At 37.5% G+C, this 18,235-nt stretch overlaps 1 pseudogene; it reads right to left on the reverse strand.

Moving 5' to 3' along the window:
• Positions 1 to 2,800: 2,800 nt before the first annotated feature.
• LOC128118159 (U6 snRNA-associated Sm-like protein LSm4) lies at positions 2,801 to 3,336 on the reverse strand (annotated as a pseudogene).
• Positions 3,337 to 18,235: the final 14,899 nt, after the last annotated feature.

Raw genomic sequence — 18,235 nt, forward strand, 5'->3', positions numbered from 1 at the left:
CACATGGCCAGGGGAGGAAGAAACAGGTATTTTTTGTAGAGGCAGACAGAATGGCATGACCAGGGAGAAGGGAAGAACACGGAGGTTTTGTAGATGGTAAGGCAGAACTCTTGTAGAGTTCATCAGAGCCAGGAGTAGAGAGCAAGTAGAGAAGGAGGGCGAAGAAACAGAGGGTGAAGATGAGGCTGGAAGTAGAAGAGCTTAGTTGTTAGCAGGACTATGAGAGGGCAGTAAATGAGGGGACAAAGAGGAACTGAGTGTCAGGATGGAACTGAAGCTATGTAGACAGGATTTCATCCCAGAGAAATAAAGAGCTTGGCGTATCTAGATTTCTTTTCCTGCCCTGAATGCCAGATGGAGCTGTAGCTGAATAGATGGAACTTTGTCTTAGAGGAATAAAGTTAACAGACATAACAGCATAGTGTACATATGTTTTTTTTTTTTTTCTCCTCAGATATTCCACTCCAGACATAGTATCTTCCCCAGACTCTGGGCAGTCAATATTCACAGAATGAATACATACTAAAACAGGATTTGTTAGATTGGCCTGCATCATCATCAGCTGGATCAACAACAGCTGACTCATCCAGGAGAATCATGAGACTGAGGCCTCAGTGGTCCTGGTCTGATGCTAAGGGCTTGGATAGGTCTTGGAAAGCCATTGTGTTCAGTCAATATGAGAAGGCCAGAGACTAACAAGTTCCAGTGTCAGTTGATGATGGAAGCATCAGCAATGACAGTGACAGGAGAGATGGCCTAGTAGAGTTGATGAACTCACAACAAAACATAAAGGCAAAAGGCAGTGGTTTTGTTTTCCCCTGGGAACTTCTTATATCTGGGCCTGGGAGAGGCACTACCTATATTTAGGATAGTTCTTCTCACTTCGATTAACCTAATGAAGAAAATCCTTTATAGGCATGTGCAGAGGCTAACATAATCTAGATAATCCTTCAAAAGTGTGCCAGAGGCTTATGTCAATCGTGATTCCAAATCTTCTCAGGTTGGCAATTAACATTAACCATCACACAGTGTAAATGAGGAATTGAGTTATTTTTATGTATCTTTTCTATTCTTTGAGAATTTAATACATATATACAATAAAATATAGTACTTCCACACACATTTCCACCTCCAACACTCCTTGTATCTTCCCAACATAACCACTGTCTCACTGAATACATTGTTTTCCTGTTTTCTGATAATTGGTCCTCTCTCACTATACACAGTTGTGGAGCCATCCATTTGATTATGAGGAATCTACCATTGCTCATGCCCTCAAAGAAGAACCGTTTTCTCTCTCTCAGCTGTTGTTAACTCCCCAATAAGGAGTGAGGCCTGGTGAACATACCTCTCTGACCCTTAATGCCATAATCTGGTTTGCTTGAACTTGTGCAGGTCTTGAGCAGCTACTGTGAGTCCATGTGTACACCAGCCATGTCATCTCCAGCATACAGAATTTCACCAACACTCCACCCCATCCTCCAATTCATATATTCTTTCTGCCTCTTTTTCCTCCAGTTCCTTAAACCTTGATGTGTATGGGAGCTTGATAAAAATATGCCATCTAGGGCTGAATACCCACAGTATCTTATTCTTACCACCAGCCATGCATTTTTGCATTGACTGCTGCCTATTGCAAAAGGCATATGACCAAAGTTGAGAGCAGCTCCACTGAATGGTATCAACATACTAATTTGCAAAGCATTTGACAGTATGATCAGTGACCAAAACAACATAGAAGATTCTACTCCAGCGCCTATCACCTCTTCACTGGTGATGGACTCTTGACAAGGAATTCAATTCCAGATATGGAATTCCTTCCTATGCAGCCTGCCTCAAATCCAGTCAGAAAGCCGCCAGCTACCCCAGAACAACCGTGACAGTATGGCGTCAGTGAGCACATCTTGTCTGGACAGTCAGGTCAGTAATTTACCATGCGTGGTCCAGTGCTAAGGAAAACCATTGCTGTATCTATTTCTAGCTCCACCACCCTGCACAACACTGCTTGGCACTGTAAAAGTTAGCCAACAGGAAGAGTTTCTTGGTTATTTGAGATTGATTTTTCTGTATCTATAGACAAAGTGTATGATGGTTTCAGTAATAGGGACTTACTACGTAGTTACAATTGTAAAGAGAAATGATAAAAACTTATGTGAGCAGTAACTCATAGAGAAACATCTCATGCTATGCAGTGACATTTGCATTCTCATCAGTATTTTGAGAGCAAGATTTGTCCTACATCCAACTTAGAGGTTGATGGTGTCAGAGGTAAGATTGCAGCCATCTTGTCTTTACCTCCATAAGTGGTCCTATCACTTCCCTACAGCCTGATATGAACAGACAAAACCATTCGGCAGCTTGTGGAGTTTTACATTCAGACCCCAGCATCTAGAATCTCCAGAAGAGTCAATACTTCCCAGTTTGAATGGAGTCATGATTCGATTCACCTGGCTACTTGCCTGCTTGCCTTTGACTCAAGTTGTTGCTATTCACTTGGTGTTAGTTATTAAAACTGTGTCCTCTAGAAGAATAAGTGTTCTTAACCACTGAGCCATCTCTCCAGCCTTACAGCTTTTAATTTCAAAATATAGTCTGTTGAATATCCTTCTGTCCATGGCAAAATTCTTTTTTTTTTTTTTTTTTTTTTTTGCTGTGATGCTCGCCTTTATTCTCATAACAAGAGATAAGGGGTCCACTGGGGAGGGACAGGCCAGCCCGACACGTGCTCAGCCTGTGGCTCCAACATGAAACTCGAAACAAGCCTGGAAAAAGCCGGCCCTTCAAAGAACATCCAGGGCTTCAGAGGTGCCTCTGACTTGGAACCTTCCAGAAACCGAGCCAGTGGCAGTCAGAGGCTTCACGCAAAGGCGCCCAGAGGCTAGCCCACCATCCTGGGCTCTGCTTGGGCTGTGCCCATTCACTGCTTGCCCGCTTGCCATCCTGGTTTCTTCTCAGGCTGACCACGGCCAGCACCCGGGATGCCACCCCGGCCCCGGTCACCAAACACCCCTCGGCCAGCACTGCCCATGCCTCGGCCTTTCTGCTGCTTCTGCTGCTGCGGTCACCCTTGCCCTCGACCCTTGGCGGCCTCCTCCCGCACCATGTCGATGATCTCGTCAGGGATACATGCAGGTACTTGATGGTGCTCCCACAGATGTAGCACTGGGGCATCCGCCAGATCTTGTCGCCATCCCTCGACGTGCAGATCACCTCTCGGAGGCTGATGTTCATCCAGTTGTCACAGCTCACCAGGTGCCCATTGTGGGTCTCCCCGTTCTTCAGCTCCACCAGCGTGGGGTGGTTCTGTGCTGTCTTCAGCAGTGACAAGGGGGGCATCATCTATCTTCCTATGGAGACACTTCTGCCGCTGCATAGCCGCTCATGCTCCTGTCGGCGGCCCGCCAAGTGCCACTGGCAAAATTCTTTTTAAACCATGATTTTCGCAGAATTTTTTTTAACAACTGTTTCATTTTTTTTTAAGTTTACTTCAAATTAGATAATAAAGAAATCATATTCAGTAATTTTTGACTCAGAAATGGTTCCATACACAATAATTTTCTTCTACTTAGTGACATTCTGAGTTTCTTTTCTTGATATTGCTTGAAAATGCTGAGGTCAGGATCACAGCGAACTTTAAAAAAAAAAAACTATTCACATTCCTCTTTCCCCTTTCTCTAGTTATGTGATCCTATCGGCGTGGCTCATGTGAAGTGGAGGGAAACTCCAGCTTCACACTAATTTAGTACAGTTCAGTAAGACAGGCTGCGTCAAGAACACTCTTCGGGAAGGCCATCTCTTCAGGCACTGCGCTTTGAGTGTCTCTGAATTCCACTTTTGACATATGCGATTATGTGCTTGTCTAGATGGATCATCTCACCATATCACTTATTGTACTTTCATATGTGCATATCTGTTTGTGCTACTAAGTGTCCACCCCTCTTTCTGTATTTCTATTACAAGTGTCTGCCAAGACGAACAGCACAAAAGTTGTTATTGATATGGTTATGAGTGGAATGAACCACAGAACATTGATATGGTTATGGATGGAATGAACCACAGAATAAATGGTATCATGAGAATACAACCATATAACTGTATTTTGTAATGTATGATATTTTACCATTATGCATTTGCATCTTGAGTAAACCCATAAAATAAAGAAGTTCTCTCCATATTATTTAACTCTGATGCTATCTGTTTATTCTGATAACTCTTTACATTTTTATTTTCAAAAATTAGAATCCACTTTGTCTTAGTCGGTGTTCTATTGCTGTGGAGACACCATGATCATAGCAACTCATAAAAGAAAGCATTTAGTTGGGCTAGCTTACAGTTTCAGAGTTTTAGTTAATTCTATTTATGGTAGGAAGCATGGTAGCATGCAGACAGACATGGTTCTGGAGAAGTTGAGAGTTCTACATCCAGATCCACAAACAGCAGGAAGAGAGAGAACCACTGGGCCCAACCTCCTAATCTTTTTAAATGGTGTCCCTCCTTGTTGACCAAGTATTCAAATCTGTGAGTCTGGGGGGACATTCTTATTCAAAGCACTGCACACTTGTTTTCCAAATTTTTATTCTTTGTCTTCCTCTTAGTTTACAATATATTTTCAACTCCTTTTCTCTTCATGTTCTTTCTCAACAAAAATTTAAGAAACAATTCAATGACTTAAAATAACTTTAGTGGACTTTTCATGTTTTCTTCTTTGTTAGTCAATCTTCTGTTGCTGTAAAAAATAAGAAAACAAAGGAAATATTTAGAAGGAGAGTTGTATTTGGGCTTATGATACCAGATGGATAAGAATTCCATCATGGGAGTAAGTGTCTGGCATGGATCCAGGAGCTGAAGCTAAGAGATTGCATCCTCAAATGCAAGCATAATGGAGAGAAAGAGACCTAAAAGTAGGTGAGGCTTTAAACATTAAAAACTCCCCCCAGCCCTGACCTCTTAAACTTCCTAAAACAAAGCCACCACTGGGACCAAGTATTCAAATACCAGAACCTAGATGCACATTCTCATTCAAAACTACAATTTCTAAATTTACCAGATATTAATCTCTGTATCTCCTACCAGTTTCTAAAATTAAATTATCTAAGCCAAATATTCTCCTACCCCAAAAAGTCTCTATTTCCATTAATGGTATAATTCCTTCAATATGTGGTTTAACATGTTTTAATTTATTCCTTGGAAATTTCATAGACATATTCAATGTCTCTTAAATAAATTCACCCTCACACTCATTCTCCTAAAATAACCTCTAGAACACATCCTGACTCATCTCCCTCTCAACTTCTTGTACTCTTTTACTTAATTTTTACTTTAAAATACTTTTTAAATTTGTTGATGTTCTTTTTACACGTATGAGTGTTTGCATTTATGTAGTGTACCACATATATGCGGTGCCTAACTATGTCATCAGAAAGCATCAGATCCCCTGGCACTCATGGTTGTGAGCCACTATGTGGGTGCTCTGAACTGAACCAGGGTCCTCTGGCAAAGTACTGTGTGCTCATAACCACTGCGGAATCTCTGCACCTACTATCATTATTTTTTTTAACTTATTTGCAGTTGTTATTCTTGTGCCTCCACACAAATGCTTGCTTTTGTTCACATCGCACAGAAGTCTTATTTTTTCTTATTGAAAGCTATTAGTTTTTGTAGTAAGTTATTATTGTTGTTTTGGTGTTGTTATTGCTGTTTTTCGGTTTCTTTCACTGTGTTTAAATTGTTGTTTTGTTCTCTTTTGTTTTGTTTTATAAGATTAAATCTTGGGCCTTGCACATGTTAAACAAGTGCTCTTCCATTGAACTACATACCCAGCAACTTATTTAAGGTTTTAATACAACAATGAGCAGAAAGGCATGAGTCAGTCCAGAGCACACTTCTATGTGAAAATGAGGAAAACTGATAGGAAAGCAGTCATTGGAACCCAGCAAATCTGAAATCCAGCTAAGGTCATGTTCTCAGATTGACTGCATGTCTTCTGATGCTAACCCTGGGGTCCTTGCTTCCACTTTATGCATAATCCCTTTATCTATATAAGTAGCCCTGTCTGCACTGAAAAACTTTCCAGCTTTTGCTTTTCCAGTTATGCTTTTTATCTATAAAAGGACTCTTTGCAATAATATATTATATTACAGCAAACAAATATCATGACAATATGTTTGTTTTTTTCTGTTAGCTTATAAAACCGAAACATATTCATCAAATACAGAATCTCCCCGTTTTAATTTATTAGAAAAATACACAGTTCAGTTAATCACAGGTGCCTAATCTGAGCTACAACCCCAGAGAAGGCTTATTGACCCAAAGCAGACCCAAGACAAATGAATGGTGAATAAATATGAGTGCTCAAGCAACTTTAGTATCTGAATAATTCTGTTGAAGAAGAGAGAAGAGATAAGAGGAAAAAGAAATGCAAAGAAAGGACTTGAAGGGTCCAGTGAAGACATCTAGCATTTCAAATTTCCTTTAGCAAAGACTATGCCACTGCAAATGGATTCCAGCATATTTTCATGTGGGCCCCATTACCAATACTTTTGACTTCAGTTATGAGATTTTGTATTACCTATATAATATCTAAATAATCTCCAGAGAGAACCAATTTCCAAATAAGTGGCAGCTTTAGATGATGTCAAATCTTATTCAACATGATAGGTTAAAATTAAAGATTACCGTGCTCAGTAGAAATCTGAACATCAATATATCATTAAATCATTTTATGAACAGATAAAACTTCTAGAGTGAGCAGTTATTAACATTTCTAAGTTCTCATTCTAGGGATGATAAAATGGTGAAAATAAATATCATAAGAAAATTACACAAAAATGAAACTGAAACAAAGTACTTGGAAAATTGCAAAACTTTGAATCTGGCATCAAGTATTCAAAAGACATTATGAACAGAATAAAGTACAGAAAAAAGATCAACAATTAATAAATAGGACCTCATTAAACTGAAAAGCTTCCATAAGACAAAGGACACTGTCATTCTAACAAAGAGGCAGCCTACAGAATGGGAAATATTTTAACCAACTCCATATCCAACAAGTGACTAATATTCAAAATATATAAAAAGCTCAAGAAACTAGATATATAGGAAACAAATAATCCAATTAAAAATGGAGTACAAATCTAAACACTGAATTCTCAATAGAGGAAATTCAAATGGCTGAGAAAGACTTGAAATTTTCAGCATCCTTGGCCATCAAGGAAATGCAAATCAAAATACTTTAAGATTCCATCTTATACCAGTCAGAATGGCTAAGATCAACAAAACAAGTGATAACTCATGCTAGCAAGGATGTGGAATAAAGAGAACACCCCATTGCTTGTGGGAGTACAACTTGTACAGTTACTTTGGAAATCAGTGTGGCAGTTTCTCAGATAGATGAGAATTGATCTACCTCAAGACCCAGCTGTAACACTTTGGGGCATGTACCCAGAGGATGCATCATTCTACCACAAGGACAGTTGCTCAACCATGATCACTACTGTTCTATTCATAATAATCATAAATTGGCAGCAAATTATATGTCCCCCAACAGAAGAATGAATAAAGAAAATGTGGTGCATTTACACAATGGAGTGTTATTGAGACCTTAAAGAAATGACATCATGGATTTTGCAGGCAAATCAATGGGACTAGAAAAAAATCTTCTTGAGTGAGATAAATGAGACCCAGAGAGATAAATATGGTATATCTTTCTTTATATGTAGACAATAGTCATTAAATAAATGATAAGCTACAATCCATAGACCCAGAGATGTTAGGTTATGGAGGAAGGGACTAGGAGAGACATGTGGATCTCCCTGGGATATGGAAATAGAATAAATTTTAAGGGTTGACTGAGGGCAGGGGATACAGGAACAGGAGGATCAGGTGGAGAAGGTTAAAAGAGATGGAGTTGAAGGAGAAAATGTGGGGAGAGACAGCTAGAATTGAGGGGCATTTGAGGGTGGTATGGAAACCTAGGATAGTGGAAACTTCCTAAAATATATGAAAGTGAACCTAATGAAGGCCCTAAATATTGAGGGAGTTGGAGTTCCAATTGGTCATCTCTTGCCACCAACTGAAGCTTTTAGCAGTGGGACTAGTTTACATCCAATTAAGTTGTTGATCAAAGGCGTCCCGTGGAAATTCCCAAACAATCCAGGCTGTTACCAAGAAAATAGGCTGTTCTTCACAAACAGAGAGCAAGCCCCCATTGTTGAAGACAACACCTAAAAACTCATACAGTATTGAGAGGTCATATTCTGGTGCCTACATAGGCCATTTACCCTTATGATCTAAGTGTCTTTGGTATGGGAAGGTACTCTGCAGACTACCAAAAAAGAAATGTAATTATCAACCTAGCCACAAAACCTTTAATCTTCAATTTTGTCCTGCCTGCATAATATGCTATGGCAATAGTGACACAATGCTTGTGGGAGTGATGAACCAATGTCTGCTTTGACTTAATGCCCACTCCATGAGGTGGAACCCATACTGTATATCACTTGGGTGACCAAAAGCCTGAGGCTAGATATCCTAAAGACCTAGGGTAAAACCAAACAGTACTGGTCTTAAAAAAATTAGTAGTAAAATGACTCCTAAGGATATTCTGCTATACTAATAGATTAGTTCTTTATTCAGTCATCATCAGAGAAGCTATCTCCTGAAGCAAATGGGAACAAATAGGGACCACAGCCAGAAAGTACACAGAGAGAGACCTTGGGACACACAGCTCTAAATGGGTTATCTCCGTCAAATATCTACCTGCAGAGCTCAGGGAACCCCACAGAAGAGGAGGCAGAAAGAACATAAGAGCCAGAGGGGATGGAGGACAAGACAATAAGGCCCTATAAATCAACTAAGTGGGGCCTCATATGCACTCACAAAGCACAGGGCATGTACAGATCTGCCTGAGGTCCTCTGTGTATGTATTATAGCTTCCCATTTAGTATTTTTATGGGACTCCTGAGTGTGTGGGCCTCTAATTCTTGTGCCTTCTCTTGGCCTCTTTTCCTTCCATTGGTTTGCCTTGTCCAACTTTGATGTGATGTTTTACAAAAACAAAGAAATAAAAACAATTACATTATATTCTTAAAGTAAATTCTCTGAGCATTTCTACTATAACTCCATCTCATTTTGATGCTCATTATGTTGTGTGGTAATGGTTTATTAATATACAAACATTAAATGAATTTAAAATTATGTTACAAAACATTCCAAGGTGACATGTATAGATAGAAAATTAAAATGGACTTTGTAAAGTTGTTTGGAATTCTATGAAATGTCAGAACTACTAATTCAATTGAAACCCAATGGCAGATAGTAATTACTTTGTCATTTTTATTTGAATATTCAGATAATGAATTCATAGATTGTTGCCACTTACAATAAGAATACGCTTACCAGTTAATGAGATATAAGGATATAAGCCTTCATTAACTTAGAAAACCAAGTAATCCTTTCTACAAGGTTATCACATCTTAAGAATTATTGAAATTAAATAAATTCAAAATTAAAATGAAAGAATTTTACTTAAAATTATGTTTAAGTTGTACTTTTTCAAAGCCTGTGTCTTTTTTCTATTGAAAATATCTTTTTCATTCAGTATATTCTGATCATGGTTTCTACTCCCCCAGATTCTTCCAACAGCTCCTCCCACTTAACTCCATGCTTTCTTTCTCACTCTCTCTTTAGAAAACAAACAGGTGGTGGTAGAAGGATAATAATAATAATAGAAGGACAAGAAGGAGGAGGAAAGGAAACACACACAGACACAAGAATAAAACCCATAAAAATATAAACTAAAAAAACATAATGTACAGGCAAAAGACCAGTAAAATAAAAATTTCCTCCCGCCAAAGCAATGGACGTGGGGTCTACTGTTACATGTGTTTTATGTACCCAGTAAGAGTCTGTTGAAGAAAACTAATTTTTCCTTTGCCTGCAACTGCCAATTGGAGGTAGCTCCTTGACTGGGGATGGGAGCTCCTGTATACTTCCCCAACTCAGATCTGGAACCCTGTCTGTCTTAAAACTGCACATACTGTGCAGGCTACCACAGTCTCTATGAGTTCATCACGAATAGAGCTAGATAAAAATCACCCTGAGTGATATATCCCAGACCCACAAAGACAAATATTTTATGTATTCTCTTACACATAGATGTTAGCTTTTCAGCCCTTGATAGGCATACTACAACCCTTGTAACAACAGAGGTTAGGTAAAGAGTAAAGGACTAGGGGGCAGGGGAGGATCTCTCAATGAAGGGAAAATAAAATGTATGTTTATAGAGAGACTGGATGGGAAGATTGGAACAATATTTTTTTATCCTTAATGACAAATACAGCACAGCTCCTAGTAGTCCCAATATTAAATTTAAAAAAAAAAATGTTTTCTGGAAGAAAATTAAATACAATACCTCCAAAATACAATGGCACATTTTCAGAATTTTTAAACAAATGTACCCACATCAAGAAACTGATAACATAACTAAGTCAATAACTATTCAGAAAATACATACATTCAGAACTACATTTCTTACCTTATAATTTGGTGAACTTTGCTGATTGGGAAATTGATTTTAATATGCTCCTCCTTGCTAACTGTAAGCAATGAATATTTTGAGTCCTGAACACTCACAACATTGTTAAGCTTTCTTCTTTCCCCTGGTTGGGGATCCTCACCACTCTCACAGGATACATGGGAAAGAGTGGTTTTTATCCTTTACAAAGAAGGCTTTGACAATGGAAAATGGTAGTATTGCTAGATGCTTGTGTATTATGTTAACTTCTAGTTTAAATAATAAAAATCCCTATATATTATAATACATGCTATATATAATACCATATATTAGACAATATATAACACATACTATATATTTATATTAATACATAACCTACTGTAATATATTTGTATTAATAATTTATTTTTCCAATCATCAGCATTGCATTTTTGGTTAATGACAAGAAGCTTGAGCTATGTATTAGATGTATCACATAATTATATTCTAATAAACACTAGCATATGGTATTCTAGCATAAGAAAAAGACTGGGTTTTTCATACACTTTGTATAAACTCTCCTACCGAGCCATCTTCAAAGTAAGTTGTAATTGAACTATGAAAAGTTAATAAAGTAATGAGTGATTTAAAAATGAAGTACTAATTGGTTAGTAATCATTGCACAGAAACCATCCCACACAGACTAATGCCTCCTTTATTCCTCACATGTTTACATCAGACTCTCTGCTCCATTAAATAAAATTAAATACAGTACACGTTTTCCAGGTGGCTGTGATAGTTCAATGTAAATTGGGGATATTTTGTTTGGAGGGTGGCTTGAAATAATTTTATACAGCTTAAGTACATACTCAGCCAAAAAATAAGAGAAGGGTACTCTACTTTTAGATAACATGGGTAAATTGATGCATTATCCAAATTTTGTACAACATTTATATGTACCCAAATGTAGTAGCACAAAATGCATCACCATAAATCATTTCTGTTTCATTATTTAAAGTAGAGAAGGTCACCTCCAATACTGAGACAATATTAGCTATTTTATTTACTTGGGATAGAAAAGAAAGTCCATAATCTCTTAGAGGATTGCAAGTCCATTTTTCCTTTGAATTTTGTGTTTTTCTCCATCTCATTTTTATGGTATTTTTGATGCTGTTTGACCAGAGAAACAAAACACATGATAGATAATGTGAAACATAAATTTTCTGAGCTAAATGGAGTCCATTAAGAGAAACGCTGGGTGCAAAGCTGTTAGATAAGGAATGGCAGCTTACCATAAATTAAGCAGTAGCCATTCAAGAGAGAATGCAGTGGAATCCTAGGATTCTCAGTAGCTCATTTATCAACAACAGAGAATGTACTCTGTTTCAAAGGTAGAATATTAAATGCCAGATGTAAAAAATCTCATGAAATCTTTCCATTTTTGACAACGCATAAGACCGTGTTCAAATCAGATCACTGTTGAATACATACTGCTTTCTGACAGTTTGATTACAAAAGGGCCAAGAAATAGGGATTCTCTTTTATTTGTTTTAGATTACTGTAGTCCATTTAGAAGTCATTTCCAAGGGCGTGGGATACTTTGAAAAGTCAAGAGGAAGTTTTTATAAGTTAACTTGGAAATTGAGCATGCAGTTCTCACACAGAATGATAAAAGGAAGTGTGGTTAGACAAAGGAGTTGCAGAGGAGAACAGCTTAGAATTCTTCCATGTGCACTGGTTCTTACAGGCATGTCTGCTGAGAAAGACACAGGATCTCACTCCTGTGAGTTTCGTGGAAATGAACCTTTCCTACCTCTAATGTCAGTGTTGATGCTGATTTTCCCACTAACATGTTTACTTCCAAAGACAAAAATGATCAGAAGCAAAAAGAAGAGAAATTACAAGTTTGGATAGGTGCTAAATGAAGAGGCATACAAAAGTTTTCAAGTATTCCTAAAATTAACTTCTGCCTCTCCTTCCTTGGGGCTATGAATTCCTCAGGAGCCGTATCTCTTGCTACTTTACTTGATGCCTGGGACTGTGAGTACTGACTCAGGCATCTTATAGTCTTTTGATCAGGATTCTGGACATTTGGCCATAATGAAAATAAGATCAGAGGAGGAATATTTATTTCAAATAACTGAATAAAAACAAGAAGGACCCAAAGAGAGATGCATGGATCACCCTGGAAAGGGGAAATAGATGAGATCTCCACGTGTAAACTGAGGATGGGGGGGGGGGCAATAGAGGGTAGGGAATGGGGAATGAGAACATAAGGGAATGTGATGGTCAAGCTGGAACAGGGATGGAGTGGGAAAGCAATGAAAGAGATACCATGTTAGAGGGAGACATCATGGAAGTAGGGAGAAACTGAGTGCTCGAGAAATTCCCAGGAATCCCCAAGGATGATGCTAGACTACTAACAATAGTGAAGAGGGTAGCTGAACTTGAGTACCCCAGGAATCAGATTGGTGAGTACCCTAACTATCATCATAGATCCTTCATCCAGTAACTGATGGAAGCAGATGCAGAGATCCACAGCCAAGTACCAGGAGCCAAGCTCCAAGAGTCCAGTCAAAGAGACAGAAGAGGGATTCTATGAGCAAGGGACATCAAGATTACGATGGGGAAATCTACAGAGACAACCAAACCAAACTAGTGGGAACTCATGAACTTTAGATAAACAGCTGTGAAGCCTCCATGGGACTGGACTAGGCCCTCTGCATAAGCGAGACAATTGTGTAGCTTGATCTGCTTAAGCTGGCAGTAGGATCAGGATCCATCCCTGGTATGCGAGTGGGCTTTTTGGAGCCCACTACCTATAGTGGGACACCTTGCACAATCTTGATGCAGGGGGAGGGACTTGGACCTCCCTCAAGTGAATGTACCAGGCTTTGCTGACTTCCCACAGGAGGCCTTACTTTGTCAGAGGAGGAAATAGGGGGTAGGTTGGGAGGGGAGGCTGGGGGTGGGAGGAAGGAAGAGAGGGGGATCTGTGTTTGGTATGTAAAATGAGAAAATAAATAAAATAAAATGTTCAAAAAAAGAAGCATGCACAAAAAAAAGAAAATTTATTATAATTTTTATAGTATAAAAGTAGAATGTGAAGTTATTAAACTCAAACAGCAATACTTGTTTCATACCACTGGCACCTTTATACAGTTGATAACCTCACCAGGGACCAGGGTGGGGTCTTCATTTAGGTGGCAGATACCTGGAATCATATTTCATGTCCATCAGAATATTGTCTTATCACTTATATATACTAAATTAGGAAACATTACTTTCATATTTTTATAAAAGTGACTTGACAAATAATTTTGGATTAGCCGAAGAAGATTCTCATAGGACTATCCATTGTTTAGAAAAATAATAAGTGTGTGACATAAACATATAGAAAATCATTTTCTTTTGTAAAAAAAAAAGCATGCACTTAGAATATGCATGGCTGTAAAATAATCATTAGTGGAATATATAACTTTCTCCTTTCTGAATCAAATTGTAGGCCCTGGAGGAAGAGTTTAGAATATGGTGTTATGTGGGAGATTAAAGGATGCTTGGATAGAGACAGGGAAGTCATAAAGAAAAGTGAAGGCAGAGAATAAAGAGGAATCCATGAAGCCAGGGACTACAGTGAGTTACTGAAGGTTAAGTTCTTGGAAAAAAATCTCAAGACATGGTATGAAATAGAAACTCCAAAATCATCCTAGGATGAAGACACTCGAGTCATTTTAACGTTATTGTCATTCACTGGTTAAGAGCTGCCTCCAAAGATACATTAAATCCCAGTCACTGCCGCTGGCGATGTCTGTCAATGTCACATCCTGGCAGTTTAGGTGATGCAGATGGTATAAAGACTGAACACAAAGCATGCCATGGTTGGGGCACGGGGGCACATCTGCTACACTTCACTAGCAGAGTTGACAATCTTTATCACCCTAATAGAAATGTTTATCTTTAACCAAAAGAGCACTTCTTATGTATATCTTATGTTGATCTTTTGTTAATTTTGTTTCAATTGTATAATTTAGAAATGTAAGTACATCTCTGAGTTAGAAACAAATTATACAAGTAATATTAATGTTTAAAAAGTTCTATGGAGTGTTTGGAGAGATGGCTCAGTGGTCAAGAACACTGGCTTCTCTTTCAGGGGACCTGGGTTCAATTCCCAGCACCCACATGGTAGCTAACAACTGTCTGTAACCAGTAGATCTGACTCCCTCACAAAGACACGCAGGTCAAACACCAATGCAAATAAAAATTTTTGCAAAATTAAAAAAAAAGTCTATGGAAAATAGATGAATTACATTAAAATATATCAAACTTATGAACTGGATATTATTAAAGAATATTAATATCTTTTAATATAAAATATCTTATAAAATTGGTTAAAGAATGTATGACCTCTATAATCTTTTACAAGCTTTATGGAATTCTAAATGAAAATTGAATAATTAAAAAAAAAGAACATGGTTTTGAAAAATGAGATGAATAAAAACATAAAATGATAGCATCGATTAATTACAATGATATAATTTAGATATATAATTATTGTTTCACTGTTTTTCCTGAATACTGTGTGACGTCTGACAGACTTTGAGGATATGCGTGTTTTGGGGGCACTTGAACATAATGAGCAGTATGTAGGCTATGAATTACCTTAAGGTGAAACTGTAGCTGAAGAAGTTTGTGTTTGTTGCTTTCCAGAACACAAGTGTGGTGATACAGAGATCAGATGGGGTTTGTTTGTGAAGCTTTTATTAATTTTTTTCTTCCCTGATGATGAAAAAGCAGCTGTTATAATTAAGTGACAGCAGTGTAGTATTGAGGCAAAGAACAGTGGCTTTAGTGTTACTTATTAATAGTAAGTGGAAATAAATCCATTGTTCAGAGGAAACAGCATAATGACTTATACAGATCATATTGAGATTTTTACAGCTTCCTCATCAGGGTCCTTGAAAGGTTATCCTGAAGCCCGAGTGCCCCAAACTGTCTGGGGTCTTGCCCATTCTTCCATCCCTCTCTGTGATGGAGCACTCAAAGGGAATAGAATAAAATGGTACAGTGAGGATCTTGATCAAATACCAGGCCAGTTAGTGTCTGAATTACAAATCTTATTTTCTTTGTGCATTCTGTGTACACAGAAAGCAAAAATACTAAAAATAGATTTAAATTTATAATTACAATGTGGTTAACTTTTAAAAATCTGAGGCTCAATCATGGTGTTTAAATGATTTCTAAAGTATTTTACCTGTCCCTTGCCTTTCAATGGGGACGTCACAGACATATGTATGGGAATGGCATTTCATCATAGGTTAGCTCTTACTTATATATTGCTGATAACTTGAAAGTTCATGTGCTAAAGTCCTTCTGTACAATTTACCATTTATTAAAAGTAAAATCAAAGTTAGTAAGAATAGAAAATAAATCCCCCTTTGATTATTTAATATAAATTTATGCCAGTTATGGCAGTGTGCTTATAAACTGAATTATAAGATAAAGCCTTTGCCAGCCATAAATCACTCTGACTAGCGCTCTTTTTTCCTGTCACAATACATTTTATAAATAAGGTGTAATGTTTATAGTGCTAGAATATATGAGTCAATAAATAGCTCTTGAAGGCAATGAAATGCCAAAATGAAGCAGACATGTTTGATAACCACCAAATCAGTGGCCGGTTGCACCTGTCTGTGTGATGGAAATTGTTCCCACTGGTGCAAATTTCATGGAATAAAGGAATCAAAGGTTTAATGGAATTAATCCAAAGCCCCACTACTATTTTAAACACTTGGCTGGTTTGTAGGCAAAAAGTGAAATGTAATAACCTAATTCAGCATAAAGGCATTTTCTACGGCAAATTTGTAAATTACAATTATTTGTGATCCCCAATGCTGTAAATTTCTCCCCTTTAGACAAATGTGCTTTTAGGATATTTGCTAGTCCCTAAGAGTCCAGCCTGGTCTTTTGTTGCATGCTCTTATACAACAAGGCCGTTGATTTTTATTGCCACGGTTAGAAATGTCAGCCACAGTTTTTGTTGCTGATAATGTTAGTGTTTTGTTTATTCTCCAGCACACGCTGGACTCAGAATCATGAGCTGCTGCCCCAGTCCCCGAGATGCTGGGACAAAGGCATGGGCCACAGTGTTCAGCTTCACAATGCAACTGAGATGCTGCCTTAAAGAAAATTTAAAAAAGAAAGAAAGAAAGAAAGAAAGAAAGAAAGAAAGAAAGAAAGAAAGAAAGAAAGAAAGAAAGAAAGAGAGAAAGAAAGAAAGAAAGAAAGATCTACTGTTTTATGTCAGCAAATGCATAGAAAGCTTTACAAAGTATATACTGCAAGCCAAAATGAGCTCTTGGCTTCCTGGGAATTGTAAGTAGTAAGTACAAATTAAAATAATTTTAAAAGATTGTCTATATTATTTTACTTCAAATTTTGTTTAAAATCAATTGTGTAATAATTTGAAACAAAACAATATACAAATAAATACTTAAATTGATTTTGTTTTTGACTGTGGTTTTTTTTAAGCATGTATATAGCTCTATGCTTTATAAATGAAAACACTCTAATTCCTGGGTAAAATAGTAGGTTAATGGTGTCTTTCATGCAATTAAAGTGGAGTATGACCAGAACATACTGTCTCAGAAATATTCTACGTATTTTAGGCAATACACAGTTAATATTCCCAGCACCTGTGAACATAAATTGCAAGAGGGAAGATCTGCAAATTTATCTCTGTACAGTGAATTTCATTGAAAGGAAACAAGGAGTTTTTTCAATGAAATATATCAAACGCAATGGGAAGTAGGCACAGTAAAGTTTTCTCTTGCACAGAAATGCATCAACCACCACATGTGATGGAATAAAATGCAGACACAGTGATCAATTTGGCAGCAGAAGAAAAAGACCTCAGCAGTTCAGAGTGTCTCCCAGCACCATGATTAGTAAAAGTCCCAAGTTATGTTTAAACATTCAGGCATTTTTTAAAAATTATTTATTTGTATACATTTTAATTAAAATATAAATACATCATTTCCTCCTCCCTTTCCTTCCTCCTGCCTCTAAGTCCCCTCTTTCCAGTTCCTTCCATGTGCCCAATCTCAAATTTAAAACGTCTTCCCCAGAGATTATCACTCCACACAAACACATAGACACACACATTCACATACACATGTACACACACACATGTTGTCAAACAGCTTTGGTGTTCATTGTGTCCCCTCCCTCCTCCTCCTTGTCTTAATTTATAGAACAACATCATTTGAATTCCCATTTTACAGGTAACAATACTAGGTTGCAGAGATTTGGTGTCCTTACCAGAATAAGGGAATTGGGTATGTAGGTTACTAAAATGCATACCACAGATTCTGAACTACCAAGCTGTATTCACCACAAGTTTATTTGTGTACGTGTTTCAATTTTTGGAACCTTGAGTTAACGTAAATGAAAATTTAAAAAATGGGAACATCTGAACATGGGTAGCAGCAGCTCACCAAAATCAATCTCATTCACGTCAGTCCTTCACCAGGATACCCATTTCTTAGTGTGGAGGGAACACCCCAATACTTATAGTTGGGAAGGAACAGTTATTTATTAACTTGGTGGTTATTTTGTTGTAAAGTGAAGATTTATAAAAATATAAAGTCTCAATGTACAAAATGCACACACATACAAAATACACAGAAGATGAATAAGAACAAAACACACACACCCTTTTCAAAACTATTTCAAAAGAGTATGAAA

This window comes from Peromyscus californicus, unplaced genomic scaffold, assembly GCF_007827085.1.
Source record: "Peromyscus californicus insignis strain IS unplaced genomic scaffold, ASM782708v3 Scaffold_22__1_contigs__length_63687245, whole genome shotgun sequence".
NCBI classification, from domain to species: Eukaryota; Metazoa; Chordata; class Mammalia; order Rodentia; family Cricetidae; genus Peromyscus; species Peromyscus californicus.